The sequence below is a fragment of the Aquarana catesbeiana genome, linkage group LG06 (assembly GCF_042186555.1).
Source record: "Aquarana catesbeiana isolate 2022-GZ linkage group LG06, ASM4218655v1, whole genome shotgun sequence".
Lineage (NCBI taxonomy): Eukaryota > Metazoa > Chordata > Amphibia > Anura > Ranidae > Aquarana > Aquarana catesbeiana.
In genome coordinates, this window is record NC_133329.1 from 198,772,804 (window position 1) to 198,788,468 (window position 15,665).

The 15,665-nt window shown below is 45.3% G+C and overlaps 1 protein-coding gene across 10 annotated transcripts in view; it reads right to left on the minus strand.

The window, feature by feature from the left end:
- Positions 1-15,665, minus strand: part of VPS35L (VPS35 endosomal protein sorting factor like) — a 1,435,757-nt gene that overhangs the window by 1,147,874 nt on the left and 272,218 nt on the right. The gene's annotated exons all lie outside the window — the stretch shown is intronic.

Genomic DNA, 15,665 nt, shown 5'->3' on the forward strand with positions numbered 1-15,665 from the left:
TTTCTTTTCAACAAAGAGGATACCGCCTCCTGCAGGAGATGTGGAGGGTCAGATGAAACCTTTTTTCAAAGCTTTCATCACTTTAATTGGGAAGGGCTTCTAATTCTACAGTCAGGTCCATAAATATTGGGACATCGACACAATTCTAATCTTTTTGGCTCTATACACCACCACAATGTATTTGAAATGAAATGAAAAGATGTGCTTTAACTGCAGACTTTCAGCTTTAATTTAAGGGTATTTACATCCAAATCAGGAGAACGGTGTAGGAATTACAACAGTTTGTTTATGTGCCTCCCACTTTTTAAGGGACCAAAAGTAATGGGACAGATTAACAATCATCCATCAAACTTTCACTTTAATACTTGGTTGCAAATCCTTTGCAGTCAATTACGACCTGAAGTCTGGAACGCATAGACATGACGCTGGGTTTCATCCCTGGTGATGCTCTGCCAGGCCTCTACTGCAACTGTCTTCGGTTCCTGCTTGTTCTTGGGGCACTTTCCCTTCAGTTTTGTCTTCAGCAAGTGAAATGCATGCTCAAATCGGATTCAGGTCAGGTGATTGACTTGGCCATTGCATAACATTCCACTTCTTTCCCTTAAAAAAACTGGTTGCTTTCGCAGTATGCTTCGGGTCATTGTCCATCTGCACTGTGAAGCGCCATCCAACGAGTTCTGAAGCATTTTGCTGAATATGAGCAGATAATATTGCCCGAAACACTTCAGAATTCATCCTGCTGCTTTTGTCAGCAGTCACATCATCAATAAATACAAGAGAACCAGCTCCATTGGCAGCCATACATGCCCACGCCATGACACTACCACCACCATGCTTCACTGATGAGGTGGTATGCTTTGGATCATGAGCAGTTCCTTATCCATACTCTTCTCATCACTCTGGTACAAGTTGATCTTGGTCTCATCTGTCCATAGGATGTTGTTCCAGAACTGTGAAGGCTTTTTTAGATGTTGTTTGGCAAACTCTAATCTGGCCTTCCTGTTTGAGGCTCACCAATGGTTTACATCTTGTGCTGAACCCTCTTTATTCACTCTGGTGAAGCCTTCTCTTGATTGTTGACTTTGACACACATACACACACCTACCTCCTGGAGAGTGTCCTTGATCTGGCCAACTGTTGTGAAGGGTGTTTTCTTCACCAGGGAAAGAATTCTTCGGTCATCCACCACAGTTGTTTTCCGAGGTCTTCCGGCTCTTCCGGGTCTTTTGGTGTTGCTGAGCTCACTGGTGCATTCTTTCTTTTTAAGGATGTGCCAAACAGTTGATTTGGCCACACCTAATGTTTTTGTTATCTCTCTGATCGGTTTGTTTTGTTTTTTCAGCCTAATGATAGCTTGCTTCACTGATAGTGACAGCTCTTTGGATCATATTGAGAGTTGACAGCAACAGATTCCAAATGCAAATAGCACACTTGAAATTAACTCTGGACCTTTTACCTGCTCCTTGTAAATGGGATAATGAGGGAATAACACACCTGGCCATGGAACAGCTGAGCAGCCAATTGTCTCATTACTTTTGGTCCCTTAAAAAGTGGGAGGCACACATACAAACTGTTGTAATTCCTACACCGTTCACCTGATTTGGATGTAAATACCCTCAAATTAAAGCTGAAAGTCTGCAGTTAAAGCACATCTTGTTTGTTTCATTTAAAATCCATTGTGGTGGTGTATAGAGCCAAAAAGATTAGAATTGTGTTGATTTCCCAATATTTATGGACCTGACTGTAGTTCAGCGAGAGGGTAGATTCGGCCAAAAGGTATCTCAGGCCCCGGCAGTTCTATGAGGCAATCGTAAGTCTGATGGGGATGAAGAGTATCAGCGCTCTTATTGAACACATCCAAATAGTCATGCTAAACTGTGGGGGACCCGTTTCAACACTTTGGAATCAGGATGGATACCAAGTAAAGGAGCAACGGTGTGGGATTCCTTCGGAACATAATGTGCCTGGCAGTATGGGGATGAAAATAAAATCTCACCCGTAAGTCAATTGACTACTTCTGGACTGCCAACCACACATACTGTGGCAGGTAACCCTGGCTGCGCGAAACAACATACCTGTAAGTTAATGTATTCCAGGTCTGGTGCGTGCGGCCGGCGGCCCACTATGTTTGAACACAGGGGGAGCTAATCAGTGGGTCCAGCGGCCGTGATGGTCACTGGCCACCGGCGATTGTTCGAAGGAGAGACAGAACGGTGGTCTGTAAACAAGGCACAGAACACAGATCTCTCTTCCTCGAGTTAGGCAGAATACATATTGCAAGAAAAACAGAAATGGAAGGCGCACACACCTAGTGCATTACCAGAGATAATTTAATAAGAAATTTTTGTATAAAAGTGTGTACTCACAAAATGCAACTGACAAAAGGTCATAAACACAGTGCATGGACATGCACAGAACAAAGGGTACAGCTAACACGTTTCGGGGGCGCACCCCCTTCCTCAGAGCTAGGCTAGTCCCGTACACCATGGGCAAGTGCTTTTATAGAGAATGGTGAAATTGAAAAATTGTGTGTTAAAAAGAGCCACGCCCTCAAAGGGGCGGGGAAGAAAAAAAAAAAAAAAAAGACAGAATCCATATCAAAACCTATATCCAAAATAAAAAAAACTCCATCATAAATACACAAATAAATAATGATAATTCATTCAAATCCATGATATACTGCACATTCATTTATATTTAATCAAGATGAATACAGGTGTAGGAATACATAAGCAAAACAGGGATGCAGGATTGACAAATGGGTCAATCCATTTATCACCTCTACATGCCTGAAGTAGCTGCGGGGGGAGGGGGGATTTGGGCACTCAGGGGTGTCCAAAAACCACACACTAGGATTGACCCATTTATCAATAATGCATCCTTTTTTACTTATTTTCCTACACCTGTATTCATCTGACTAAATATAAATGAATGTGCAATATATCATGGATTTGAATGAATTATTATTTGTGTATGTATGATAGTTCTTTTATATGGATTCTGTCGTTTTTACATTAGTGCAAATAGATTAGATATATCCCATTTTCACTATTTTATTTTTTTATCAACTTCTTTTTATTTTATTTTTTTCTTTCCAGCCCCTTTGAGGGTGTGGCTCTATTTGACACACAATTTTCAATTCTACCATTCCCTATAAAAGCGCTTGCCCATGGAGCGTGGCTTGACACATGGAGCGGTGAGACATGTCTTCGCTCAGCTCCCGGACCCCTCGGCTCCACAGGCTTCATAATGGCCAGAAACTTGGCAATTAAATCCATCCATGGGGAAAGACCAGCCTAAGGCACTGAAGGGTGCCAGCGGAAACCGACAAAGAGGTGATTTAGAGGATTATTTTGGCAGATCCCGGTCTGCCTCACAGCGCCGTCCGGAATCCAAGATGGCGTCAGCCCCACCGTCTCTAGCACATTCTGACTCGGCCATGCACACACAGGTGAGCTCACAAACTCAGTTCTCACTCCCTGAAGGCAATGACTATCCAGACAGACTCACAAGGAGCCGCTCTAATGCCTCCCTGGGCTCAGGTGACAGCGACGGCTGGGACATGGGAAGCTCAGATAAGACCCCTCCACAATTATGTCAGATCCCTGCCCACTAAAGCAGACTTTGAACACTGTGTGCATAGAATTGAAAAGACATACAAAAAAGATCTGACCTCAAGAAAGATGTCGGAGCACGCTTTGAGGACATAGAAAGCAATGCAGATAGCCATAGTAACTCAGTACAGGCTCACGACAGAATCCTCAAAACTCATACAGCAATGCTGCAGCAGCTTACCTGCCAAACAAGACGATATTGAAAATCGCAATCGTCGCAACAACATACGCATACGGGGGATCCCTGAATCGGTCGATCCTAAAAATCTACCCACGGCCGTGACGGCCATCTTCAATCAGCTGCTTCAACACCCCAAAGACGACCCCATCGAATTAGACCGTGTGCATCGAACCTCAGGCCCCCGACCCCTCCTTCATACGCGACACCCTACGCAGGGTCCACTTTTACAGGATCAAGGAGAACATGAGGGCCGCCAGCTCACAGCACACGATTCTCTTCAACGACACTCCTGTGATGCTTCTCCCTGATCTCTCCCGCCAAACGCCAACCATGAGGAAAGCATTGAAGCCACTTACACAGCTTTTGCAATCAAAGCGGATAAAATATCAATGGCGATTCCCTTTCCACCTCCGAGTGCACCACGAGGGTAAAACCACCATTTTCCGCACCATGGGTGACTTACCTGCATTCCTTAGCACACTGGAACTACCGCAAGTCTCCCTGCCAGATTGGCCGTTTACCCCAACCACTCCTGGATTACCCTTCACCTCACAATGGCAGAAACAGGGCCGCAAACGTAACTCCAGATCTTCGTCTCAACGGGATCCTAATGACTGAACTCTGCCTGGATTACCCTTCTGGGTTCTTTTTCTTTCCCTCAGGGATCATCCCTGCAACACTCTGATGCCTACATGCGCATATTGTACTATTATTGTTTGTCAGTTATATCGTCACTTTTAGATGATTTTTTTTTCTTTTCACGTATTTTTTTTTTACTTCACATATTTTTCTCCTGCCGTTCGTTCACTCATGTGATCTGCATTGATATCAGTTGTCGCAGTTGATCCACCCGCAGGTGTACCTCTCTGTATTACACGATATATACACTCCCTTTCTAAACACTTAAGGCACATATGTGGGTTAGGCTGCTAACATGCATCAAGGACTTCCACTTTCTATCATCCTCTAGATCACCATACGCTACCCAAAATGCTGAGTTTCCTTTATCCTGTTTATAACCTTGCCTAGTTAATATTGTACTACAGTTATGCTGTTTAATTGTTGGTTGTGACAAATTTTTTTCTTTCTTTTTTGATTCCTCGTGGAGCTGGGATCCAGGGAGCTGCTCTGTGTTTCTTCCCCGCAATCCCCCCCCACCCAAGGGCTTTTTCTTTTTCGGTGCCATTAGGCACCTTTCACACTTGGGCGGCGTCGGCTATTGTTAGCGGTGCTTTACAGCTGGTATTCGGCTGCTAGCGGGGCGGTTTTACCCCCGCTAGCGGCCGAGAAAAGGTTAAAGCCACGCTGTCCTATTGATTTCAATGGGCAGGAGCGGTGAAGGAGCAGTGTATACACCGCTCCTTCACCGCTCCGAAGATGCTGCTAGCAGGACTTTTTTTCCCGTCCTGCTAGTACACCGATCCAGTGTGAAAGCCCTAAATAAAGTCTTTCTGATCTATATTCCTCTACCTTCATTTCCCCTCTGTTTTCCTTTCTTTCCCTCTTTGTCTCCCCTTCCCCTCCCTCCCCACGCTTTTCTCAACTTTGTTCCTGTTTCCGAGATCTGCAGACTCAGGTGACACTCACTGAATCTATTCCATCTCATGTCTAGATACTCTATGGCTACTGACGGACCCATTACGTTAGCATCCTTTAATTGCAGAGGGTTTAATATATCTGAGAAGCGGAACCAGATACTTTACCACTTTCATAAAATGCGCACCAAAATTTTGCTATTGCAGGAAACGCACTTTCGCACGGGATTCACCCCTTGCCTGTGCAATAGATATTATCCACAGTGGTACCATAGTACTAACCCTCACGCCAAATCTAAAGGTGTTTCCATCGCTTTTCATAAATCCTTCAATCCTGATGTTTTAGACTCTCATTGATGGGGCAGGTCATTTCATCTTTTTAAAACTAAAACTAAATTTTATTTTCACAGTGGCTAACATATACATTCCCAATGTGGACCAGACATGGTTCCTCTCAACTGTTTTCACCAGACTAGCCTCATTTGGGGGTCCCTGCCTCATTATCGGTGGAGACCTCAACATCGCCTTGTCCCCGTCCACATCCTCGGGTAAGTCCTCGGTTTCTTTCTCTACACTGACACGTATCAAATCTCTGCTACACTCCTCCCACCCGGTGGATGCTTGGAGTGTCCAGCATCCCACAGAGGGGTTACAGCCATTATTCCGCGGCACACAACTCTTATAGCAGAACTGATCACTTTTTAATCTCACAATCACTGCTAGATGCCCCCCTTCAAACTTCCATAGGCCACCTACTCTGGTCTGACCACGCCCCCGTATACTTGACTCTGGTCCGACCCCTGACTACCCGTAGAGGCACGAATTGGAGGCTCAACGACAATTTACTGCGAGACTCTGTCTGCGTAGCCGAGGTCTCCTAAACAGTCAAGAACTTTATGTCTGACCACTCCTCGGACACTACCTCCCCCCTTAATCAGACACTAAAATGTGTAGTAAGGGGGAGTGCTCATACAGCATGGTTCCCGCCTCAAAAAAATTAGGGCAGATGACATGCGCCGCCTCCTCTCCACCATTGCAGAACTTGAACTCCTCCATAAAAAGGACCTAGACCGCACCATATTAGTGCAATTATCAAATGCCAGAAGAGACCTACTCCAACTTCTGGGTTCACACTCCCTAATCGCTAGGGACAAGGCACGTAACCATTACTACTTTCTAGCCAATAAATGCGGTAAACACCTAGCGCAGACCCTCCATCCCAGAACCCCCCCCCCGTCATTCCATCCCTTTCATTACCCAACCAAGACGTTTCACACATCAGGCATATCTGCTTCCTTTAGACAATACTACTCTCAGCTTTACAACTTAACGCCAGTCCCACACACCCAGATCACCCCCCCCCCCCCCAACAATGATATGCGAGACTACATTGCGGAAACAGCATTGCCAACCATTTAGAGCTTGATAAGTCTTTAGCCACATCTGAAGTCCTACAAGCCATCACAGGTCTGAAAATAGGCAAATGTCCTGGCCCAGTAACCCAATGGTTACGTTTTTACAAAATATTCACCCCTCAATTAGCGCCACTACTCGCGAAAGCCTTCAATTTCATTGATGATTCTAACTTATCCTCCAAAGGGTTGCTATCTGCCAACATTTACATAATACTGAAACCGGGTAAGGACCCCCCCAATGTGGTAGCTACAGGCTAAGATCTTTGCTCAACATAGACTTGAAATTGTTCGCAAAAGATATTGGCCACCCGCTTGTCCCCCCTCCTTCCGGGAGTGATACATAATGACCAGGCGGGGTTTGTCCCCGGCCGAGAGGCAAGGGACAACACCACTAAAACGATACATCTCCTCTCCTTTATACAGCGTAAAGATCTGAAAGCCTGCTTCCTATCCTTTGACGCCGAGAAGGCGTTTCATAGGGTTAACTGGAGATTCTTGCATCTTTCACTTGAACAACTAGGCCTTGGAACGACCTTTATCACTAAAGTAATGTCCCTATATTCCCAGCCCTCTGCATCAGTACTAGTAAACGGCACAACATCGGAATCTTGATATCACAAATGGCACACGGCAAGGCCGCCCTCTCTCTCCCCTTTTGTTTGTCATAGTGATAGAACACCTCACCTGTGTCATTCGTGAGAACGCCCTCCTCCCACCACAAACTATCCCTGTATGCTGATGACCTTTTAGTCTATTTGCAAAACCCACATGTCTCACTGCCATCTCTCTTCTGGGAATTTTGCAGGTTCGGCTCCCTCAGCAACTTTAAACTTAACTTAAAACAGAAGCTCTCAACGTATCCCTCCCCGCCACCACGCTGTCCCTAATGAAATAAAACTTCTCTTTCCAATGGAAAACTACCGGGAGATCATACCTAGGGGTGACTATACCCTTTAATCTCTCCAACCTATTCTCCCTTTACTATGTTCCCCTACTCTCCCGCATAAGGAAGGATTTGGAAGAATGGGGGGGGGGGGGGGGGTCTCCCTTGCCTTGGTTCGGATGGATCAATACTCAAGATGGATACTCTACCCAAGCTTCTTTATGTTTTCCAAATGATCCCTATCATAGTCCCCAAATCCTTCTTCACCTCCTTACGTTCCCTTACGATTAGATTTATGTGGAATCGTGGGCTCCCTAGGGTTAAACATAAACTGCTTACTCTCCTGAAATTACAGGGAGGGCAGGTCTTCCTGAATTCGAGCTCTATTACAAAGCCACACATATGGCACGTGTCTTGGAGTGGTTCCCTCGCCCTTTCCAGAAGGCATCGGTCTCAATAGAGCAAGACATGACCCCGGTGGACCTACGGGCCCTCCTATGGGGCCATAGACAGGACTATGCCCATTTACCCGCTCCCTCACCCCTAACGTTTGCCTCTCTCAAACTCTGGCACTTTAGGGGGTTATGCACCATCTTATCTTCTGACCCGTCACCGTTAACCTCTGTTTGATAACCCAACGTTCCCTCAGGGTGTGGGAGCGATGACCCTGGGGCCGCTCAAACTCTGATTGGCCCCAGGCACATTCTTTTGTACATCCTCAACAAGGGTCGCCGATTATTCCAGCAGGATCCTGCGACTGGCTCACTGCCCTACATATAGCTACATTTACCAAAGATCTACACTCTTCCTCCCAAATTCACCGCCCCTACTCTAAATATGAAGACCTCTGTTCCCTACCTGAAACACCTAGACACTGCCTGTCATCCCTATATGGCCTATTACAAGCCCTAACACACGATCAACTGTCAGCTTACACCAGGATGTGGTCCGTGGACTTGGGCAAGGACATCTCCAGACCGGATTGGCAGACCTCATTCCACTTTACTCATAAATCGACTATATCCTGCTACTCTCAGGAAAAGAACTATAGGATCTTGTCAAGATGGTACAAGGACCCCGCAACTCTGCACAAAATGTTCCCATCTACCCCAGCCTCCTGTTGGCGATGCAATTCCTCTACTGGGACCCATCTACACATCTGGTGGGAATGTGAGAGGATCCACCCTTTCTGGACTCAGGTATTTGAATGCTACAATAAACTCTGATGACACGTTACCGACCTCCCCAAAGATTGCTCTCCTCTCCAAACTCCCCGGGTCTATAGCACAGAAGTGGAACCTTTTGCGTTTTTTTTATGTCCTCAGCCAGACAACTCATCCCAGCCTATTGGAAGACGGCCACCACTCCTCCATTGTCACGCTGGGTATCAATCATGAATGACACTTTGAGAATGGAGATGTTGGCAATTGATAACGACACGTACGATAGGTACGTGTTACTGTGGTCTGTCTGGCTCCGCTTGTCCAATTCAGACACCCTCATGAACTTGCTCCCAAACTCGCAGGGACTATCCCCACGAGAGTCCTACCCCTGAACTGTATTAGCTCACAAGTATACTAACCCGCCAACTTCTACCCAGATATCTACGCCCACAAGCGAGTGTCCCCCCCCAGCAGCTCTCGCTCCTCTCTGACCTTCCTCATCTCCCCCTTTCTCCTTTCCTTTTTCACCCCCTTCCTTCTCCTATCTTCCCCTCAATCTGGTTTCTCTTTTTTCCTTTTATGTTTAAAAATTACATATGTTTTTATTGAACATTTTTTATTTGAACATCAAGGTATATTGACCAAAACTTTCCTCTCTACCAGAGGACGGTCTTCCATGTTAGCGTAACATTACTAGAGAGCAGGAGCCCAGCTGTGGGCGATAGCCATTAGGCTGACTCCCTATGTCTACTATGACTGTCCCTGGAATGTGTATTTTCCTGATGTTCATCATGTGTTCTGTAAAATTTTCAATAAAAATATTTTCAATACTAAAAGCGCTTGCCCATGGTGTACAAGACTAGCCTAGCTCTGAGGAAGGGGGTGCGCCTCCAAAACGTGTTAGCTGTACACTGTGTTCTGTGCATGTCCATGCACTGTGTTTATGGCCTTTTGTCAGTTGAATTTTGTGAGTACCCACTTTTATACAAAAATTTCTTATTAAATTATCTCTGGTAATGCACTAGGTGTGCACGCCTTCCATTTCTGTTTTTCTTGTAGTTACTTTCGGATTACCCCATCTGAGGAAGGCAGCATCCACCTAGTTTTGGGATACCATATATACACCTTTCACACCACCATTTTATCTGACATCTGTTACTCCACACCTTGGAAGACCTATTAGCTCTGGAAGTGACTGTGTATGTTTTATAGCAGAAAGTGAAAAAAAAAAAAAAAAAAACATTTTTTCCAAAATTGTCGCTCTTTTTGTTTATAGTGCAAAAAATAAAAACCGCAGCAACCGAGCAAGAAAGCTCTGTTTGTGGAGGAAAAAAAAAAAGACATTTTGTTTAGGTATAACACCTCGCAATTGCCAAAGTAACGCAGTGCCGTATCGTAAAAAATGGCCTGGTCATTAAGGGGGTAAAAACTTCCGGGCTGAAGTGGTTAATGCTGGGGTTACGTGCCTTCAGCCAGGGCATACCGAGGATGGGGAACATGGGTGATGTTATGACATCTAGGCATAGTTATTCTTTATGACCGGATGAGGATTGACAGAGGATTGGAGCAGTCTCTTGTGCCACTGGGCCAGAGTTGAAACCCGAACATCATCAGCCAGATGAACAACAAACCCTTGTTTCTTGATGCAGAGAGGAAGATTGTGTTGAGTTGCAAAAGTAGAGACCACAAATCAGCTGCAGGCACCAGAGTATGATTGCAGGAGTCTTTTCAGCAAGCCTCAAGTGACATCGATGAGGTGTACTTGATTAGTCCCGGGTGGATGCATTGTATGGAAACAGTTAGTGGAGGATTTCCAAGGTTTCACTGGACAGGCCGGTATATAGTGACCAGCATCACATCACGTCAAAGGCGTTCAGCTGTGGAAAGGGGGGGGGGGGTCTCCAGGAACACTTTTGCCAGGAGCCATGATGCTTTTTAGTAGGGGGCACATCTGGTGTACTCTCAGCAATGAAGAGAACAGCAACGTCGGGCCCGGGCAGGCCAAAGGGCTTCTGCCGGTACTCTTGGATTGTTGTACTTGTAGCCGATCAATATGAATAACAATTCACTAAATCCTCTAAGGCTGTTGGTACCCACACTATGGCATGTTCATCCTTCAGACCATCAGATAAACAGAGAGTAAACAGATAATGAAAGGCTGAGGTTCCAGTCTTCCACAGGCCTTTGACCTTGCTGTAACTTGCTAAGCATTGATTCTGCAGTCTGATGACAGAAAGGGTCAGCGTATAGCTGAGACATGACAGAAGAAAGACCATAGTTGTCAAAGCAGGATTGTGTTACTCTTGGAGGTAATAAGCCCAGGTTTGGGGCTCGGCCTAAAGGAGCGAGATTTTAAACCCCACCTTAGTATCGGGCTTGGGGCAGAAGAGAAGGTTCGGGGCAGAAGAGAAAAGTACAGTTCGCAAGGGTTATGAAAAGTCTGAAATCTCCATAGAAGCATTCAGGGATGGGTACCCTGGGTTCTGGTGGGAGAATGGCCTCACAGAATGTGCTGGACTCCATCGGTGACATCAGGAGGACCCGAATGTGACGAATCATCTGTACAGATCTACTATGTAACTATAAGAGCAGCAAGGGTGTGGAATTCCCTTCCACAGGCGGTGGTTTCAGCGGGGGCATCGATAGTTTAAAAAAACTATTAAATAAGCACCTGAACGACCGCAACATACTAAACGATGTAGGGTAGTGCAGAGATCAAATGGCAAATGTCCTCCAGTAGAGAGGTTTCCCTTTCAGACTCCACAACTGGCTGACTGATACGGTCACATAGGACTCTCTTATATCTCCCGCCCTGGCCCCACTGAGGATAAGACAGAGGGTGCCAAAGGACACTGGTGCCTGTGGGTGCTGATTGCAGAACCTGCAGCAGGGAATGCGACTCCAAGGAGGCACTGGAACCAGAGGATCAGGAACAGCAGTAGTGTTCAGAGGACTGGTTGAGACTAAAGGAGCACTCGGCTTACACTGGCGGTTCTGGATAGGCAACTTGTCAGGACTCTGGAGGCGGGAACATACAGCGGTGTACAGAGCTGGTGCAGCAGACAGCCAGGCAAGCACTCGAGAAGTACAGGATCAGAGGCAGAAGCAGGGTCTCAGCAATAGTCAGGGTCGTCAGGCAGGCAGCGAGGTACCAAGTCATGAGCAGAGACGAAGACAGTAACAGAGCCGGGTCAGGGGTAAACGACAATACATAAGCAGAATCCAGGATCAAGTCAAGAACACACCATGTCAGCAACAGGGAAAACATTCAGGATCAATCAGCTGAAGATCAGTCAGCAAAGGATATGGAAATTAGTTCCCTTTAAATGGCCCATCTGGCGCCAAGAGGAATTGTGCCTGAGCGCGTTTGCGAAATCCCACGCGCCTGTTAGCCATACTTCGGGAAATACCATGCACCAGATGTCTCACAGGGATTCCCTGACCGGTATTGACAGCACAGCAAAAGCGAGAGGTGTACTCGAAAACGTGGACCCCCCTCTTCTCATCCCTCCCTCTCTGCCTTTTTTCTCTTATTGTCTTCCGCTCATATTAAAAAATTAGGCCATTTTCCGACACGCAGTGGGTACACTCTGGGCATGCTCCACCAGCAGTGACCCCACTCTGTGATTTGCATCCGGGGCTTCGTTTTGGCAAGTCAGATCGATGCCTGACTAGTTATGTTCCCCCTTCTATTATAATGTGTTTGGACACTTGTACAATTTGGAAAATGCCTTCTCTTAAATTAAAAACTTGTAAAATGCCACGTTTTGAAGCAAGTGGAAATGAGCCCTTAATATTTTAATGTATCCTTCTGGTGAACTGTACCCAAGTTTTTTTCCTTGTACTTCTGAAAATCAAAGAATCAATAAAAATGTCAGTCATGACCAACAATGCCAGGCAAGGAAAAGTTAAAGGGTTACTTTCACAGCCACTGACAACCAATGAAGGGGATGTCAGTTGGCAGTGAACATTAACTTCCTAATTGGGGATCACTTACCTGATCAGCCTCCTGCCCCACACTTTCTCCCTAGGCTGGGACGTAAATTGTACAGTGGGTGGAGTACTCTCCATTCACAGTACAGTCTTCCTATCAGTGCCAAGTGCTGGAACACAGCATTCCACCACCTGTTACCCCGCTGCCATTCTGCTGCCTAACTAGTGTGCAAAAGTCCAAGGGAAGCACACAGAGTGTTAAGGTTTTCTGAAAACCTGTTTTTTTTTTTTTCATTTTTCAAAATAAATGAGCAAATAAATAAATTCAAAACCTTACACAACATAAATGAGGAAGAGGAACACAATGACTGTAGATTTCAGGTTTATATTCATCATAATTAGAGACTGAAAAGTAAACTGATGACTAGACATCTGCTTGCTTGAAGTTTACATTTAAAGCTCTACTTCAGCCTTAACTTCAGTTTTTCACAGTTGTACAGTCTTTGTCTAAACCCAGATTGCTTACTCTGATTTTATTGCACTTCTAATGCCCCGTACACACGATAGGATTTTCTGACGGAAAATGTGCGATAGGACCTTGTTGTCGGAAATTCCGACCATGTGTGGGCCCCATCACACATTTTCCATCGGATTTTCCGACACACAAAGTTTGAGAGCAGGCTATAAAATTTTCCGACAACAAAATCCGTTGTCGGAATTTCCGATCGTGTGTACACAAATCCGACGCACAAAGTGCCACGCATGCTCAGAATAAACAAAGAGATGAAAGCTACTGGCTACTGCCCCGTTTATAGTCCGACGTACATGTTTTACGTCACCGCGTTCAGAATGATCGGATTTTCCGACAACTTTGTGTGACCGTGTGTATGCAAGACAAGTTTGAGCCAACATCCGTCGGAAAAAATACATGGATTTTGTTGTCGGAATGTCCGATCAATGTCCAACCGTGTGTACGGGGCATTAGTGTGCATTAGAGGCTACAGCAAGACATCTAGAGCCTGCCTCATTTTCTGGATGGAGGACATCCAGCATCATTTAAAACTCTTTTCACCTCAGTCTCACTGTCCTTGGCCCACTGCTTTATTCATTGCATTTTAGTTCTTTCACTCACAAAAGCTCAACATCACATGTGGACATTACCTGGCGTAGTCTGCATGCAAATGGAATATCTTTTCCTGCAGACGAACAGACCAGTGCTCCTGTTTTTATGCTTTGAATCCACCCATCAAGGCATTGTACCATTTCGATCAACTCCTCCCAAGAGCCAGCCCATTGCTTGCATCAGAGCTGGAAGGTTCATGAGAAGAGTACTGAGTAGGGTGCTGTGATGCTTTCAGAAGGTTATGTGTAATACCCTCAAGGCCCCTCCCATCAGCTATGATTTATATGCATTGCATAGAAAAGCACAGAGACCCAGTGATGACATCACCAAGTCAAAAATAAGGTAAGTAACAAAAACATTTTTTTATTTATATTATTTAATGTCATTAGCATGTTGAAAGGGAAAGGAGAGACCAGGAAATAAAGTATATAAATAGATTAAAACTTGGCTCTAAAGAAAACTATCCCTACCCCTCATCCTTCTAAACCTGCCAAACAATTTCTTACAACGGCAGTTCTTAAGATTTGATAAACCAGCCCAAAATAGTATTTAGGGAAAAAAGAGAACCGTTAACTTCAATCAATCAAAACTGTAAGAAAAATGAGGACTTTACCATTAATGGAGAGCCGTTTACAACGTACCATTGTACCGCACTACACTGCATGTGTGCATAGTCCTTATGTTATACAGTGGGGACGGAAAGTATTCAGACCCCCTTAAATCTTTCACTCTTTGTTATATTGCAGCCATTTGCTAAAATCATTTAAATTCATTTTTTTTCCTTGTTAATGTACACACAGCACCCCATATTGATAGAAAAACACAGAATTTTTGCAGATTTATTAAAAAAGAAAAACTGAAATATCACATGGTCCTAATTATTCAGACCCTTTGCTGCGACACTCATATTTAACTCAGGTGCTGTCCTTTTATTCTGACCATCCTTGAGATGGTTCTACACCTTCATTTGAGTCTAACTGTGTTTGATTATACTGATTGGACTTGATTAGGAAAGCCACACACCTGTCTATATAAGACCTTACAGCTCACAGTGCATGTCAGAGCAAATGAGAATCATGAGGTCAAAAAGAACTGCCTGAAGAGCTCAGAGACAGAATTGCGGCAAGGCACAGATCTGGCCAAGGTTACAAAAAAAAAAATCCTGCTGCACTTAAGGTTCCTAAGAGCACAGTGGCCTCCATAATCCTTAAATGGAAGACGTTTGAGATGACCAGAACCCTTCCTAGAGCTGGCCGTCCAGCCAAACTGAGCTATCGGGGGAGAAGAGCCTTGGTGAGAGAGGTAACGAACAACCCAAAGATCACTGTGGCTGAGCTCCAGAGATGCAGTCGGGAGATGGGAGAAAGTTGTAGAAAGTCAACCATCATTGCAGCCCTCCACCAGTCGGGGCTTTAAGGCAGAGTGGCCCGACGGAAGCCTCTCCTCAGTGCAAGACACATGAAAGCCCGCATGGAGTTTGCTAAAAAAAAAAAAAACACACCTGAAGGACTCCAAGATGGTGAGAAATAAGATTCTTTGGTCTGATGAGACCAAGATAAAACTTTTTGGCCTTAATTCTAAGCGGTATGTGTGGAGAAAACCAGACACTGCTCATCACTTGTCCAATACAGTCCCAACAGTGAAGCATGGTGGTGGAAGCATCATGCTGTGGGGGTGTTTTTCAGCTGCAGGGACAGGGTGACTGGTTGCAATCGAGGGAAAGATGAATGCGGCCAAGTACAGGGATATCCTGGACGAAAACCTTCTCCAGAGTGCTCAGGACCTCAGACTGGGCCAAAGGTTTACCTTCCAACAAGA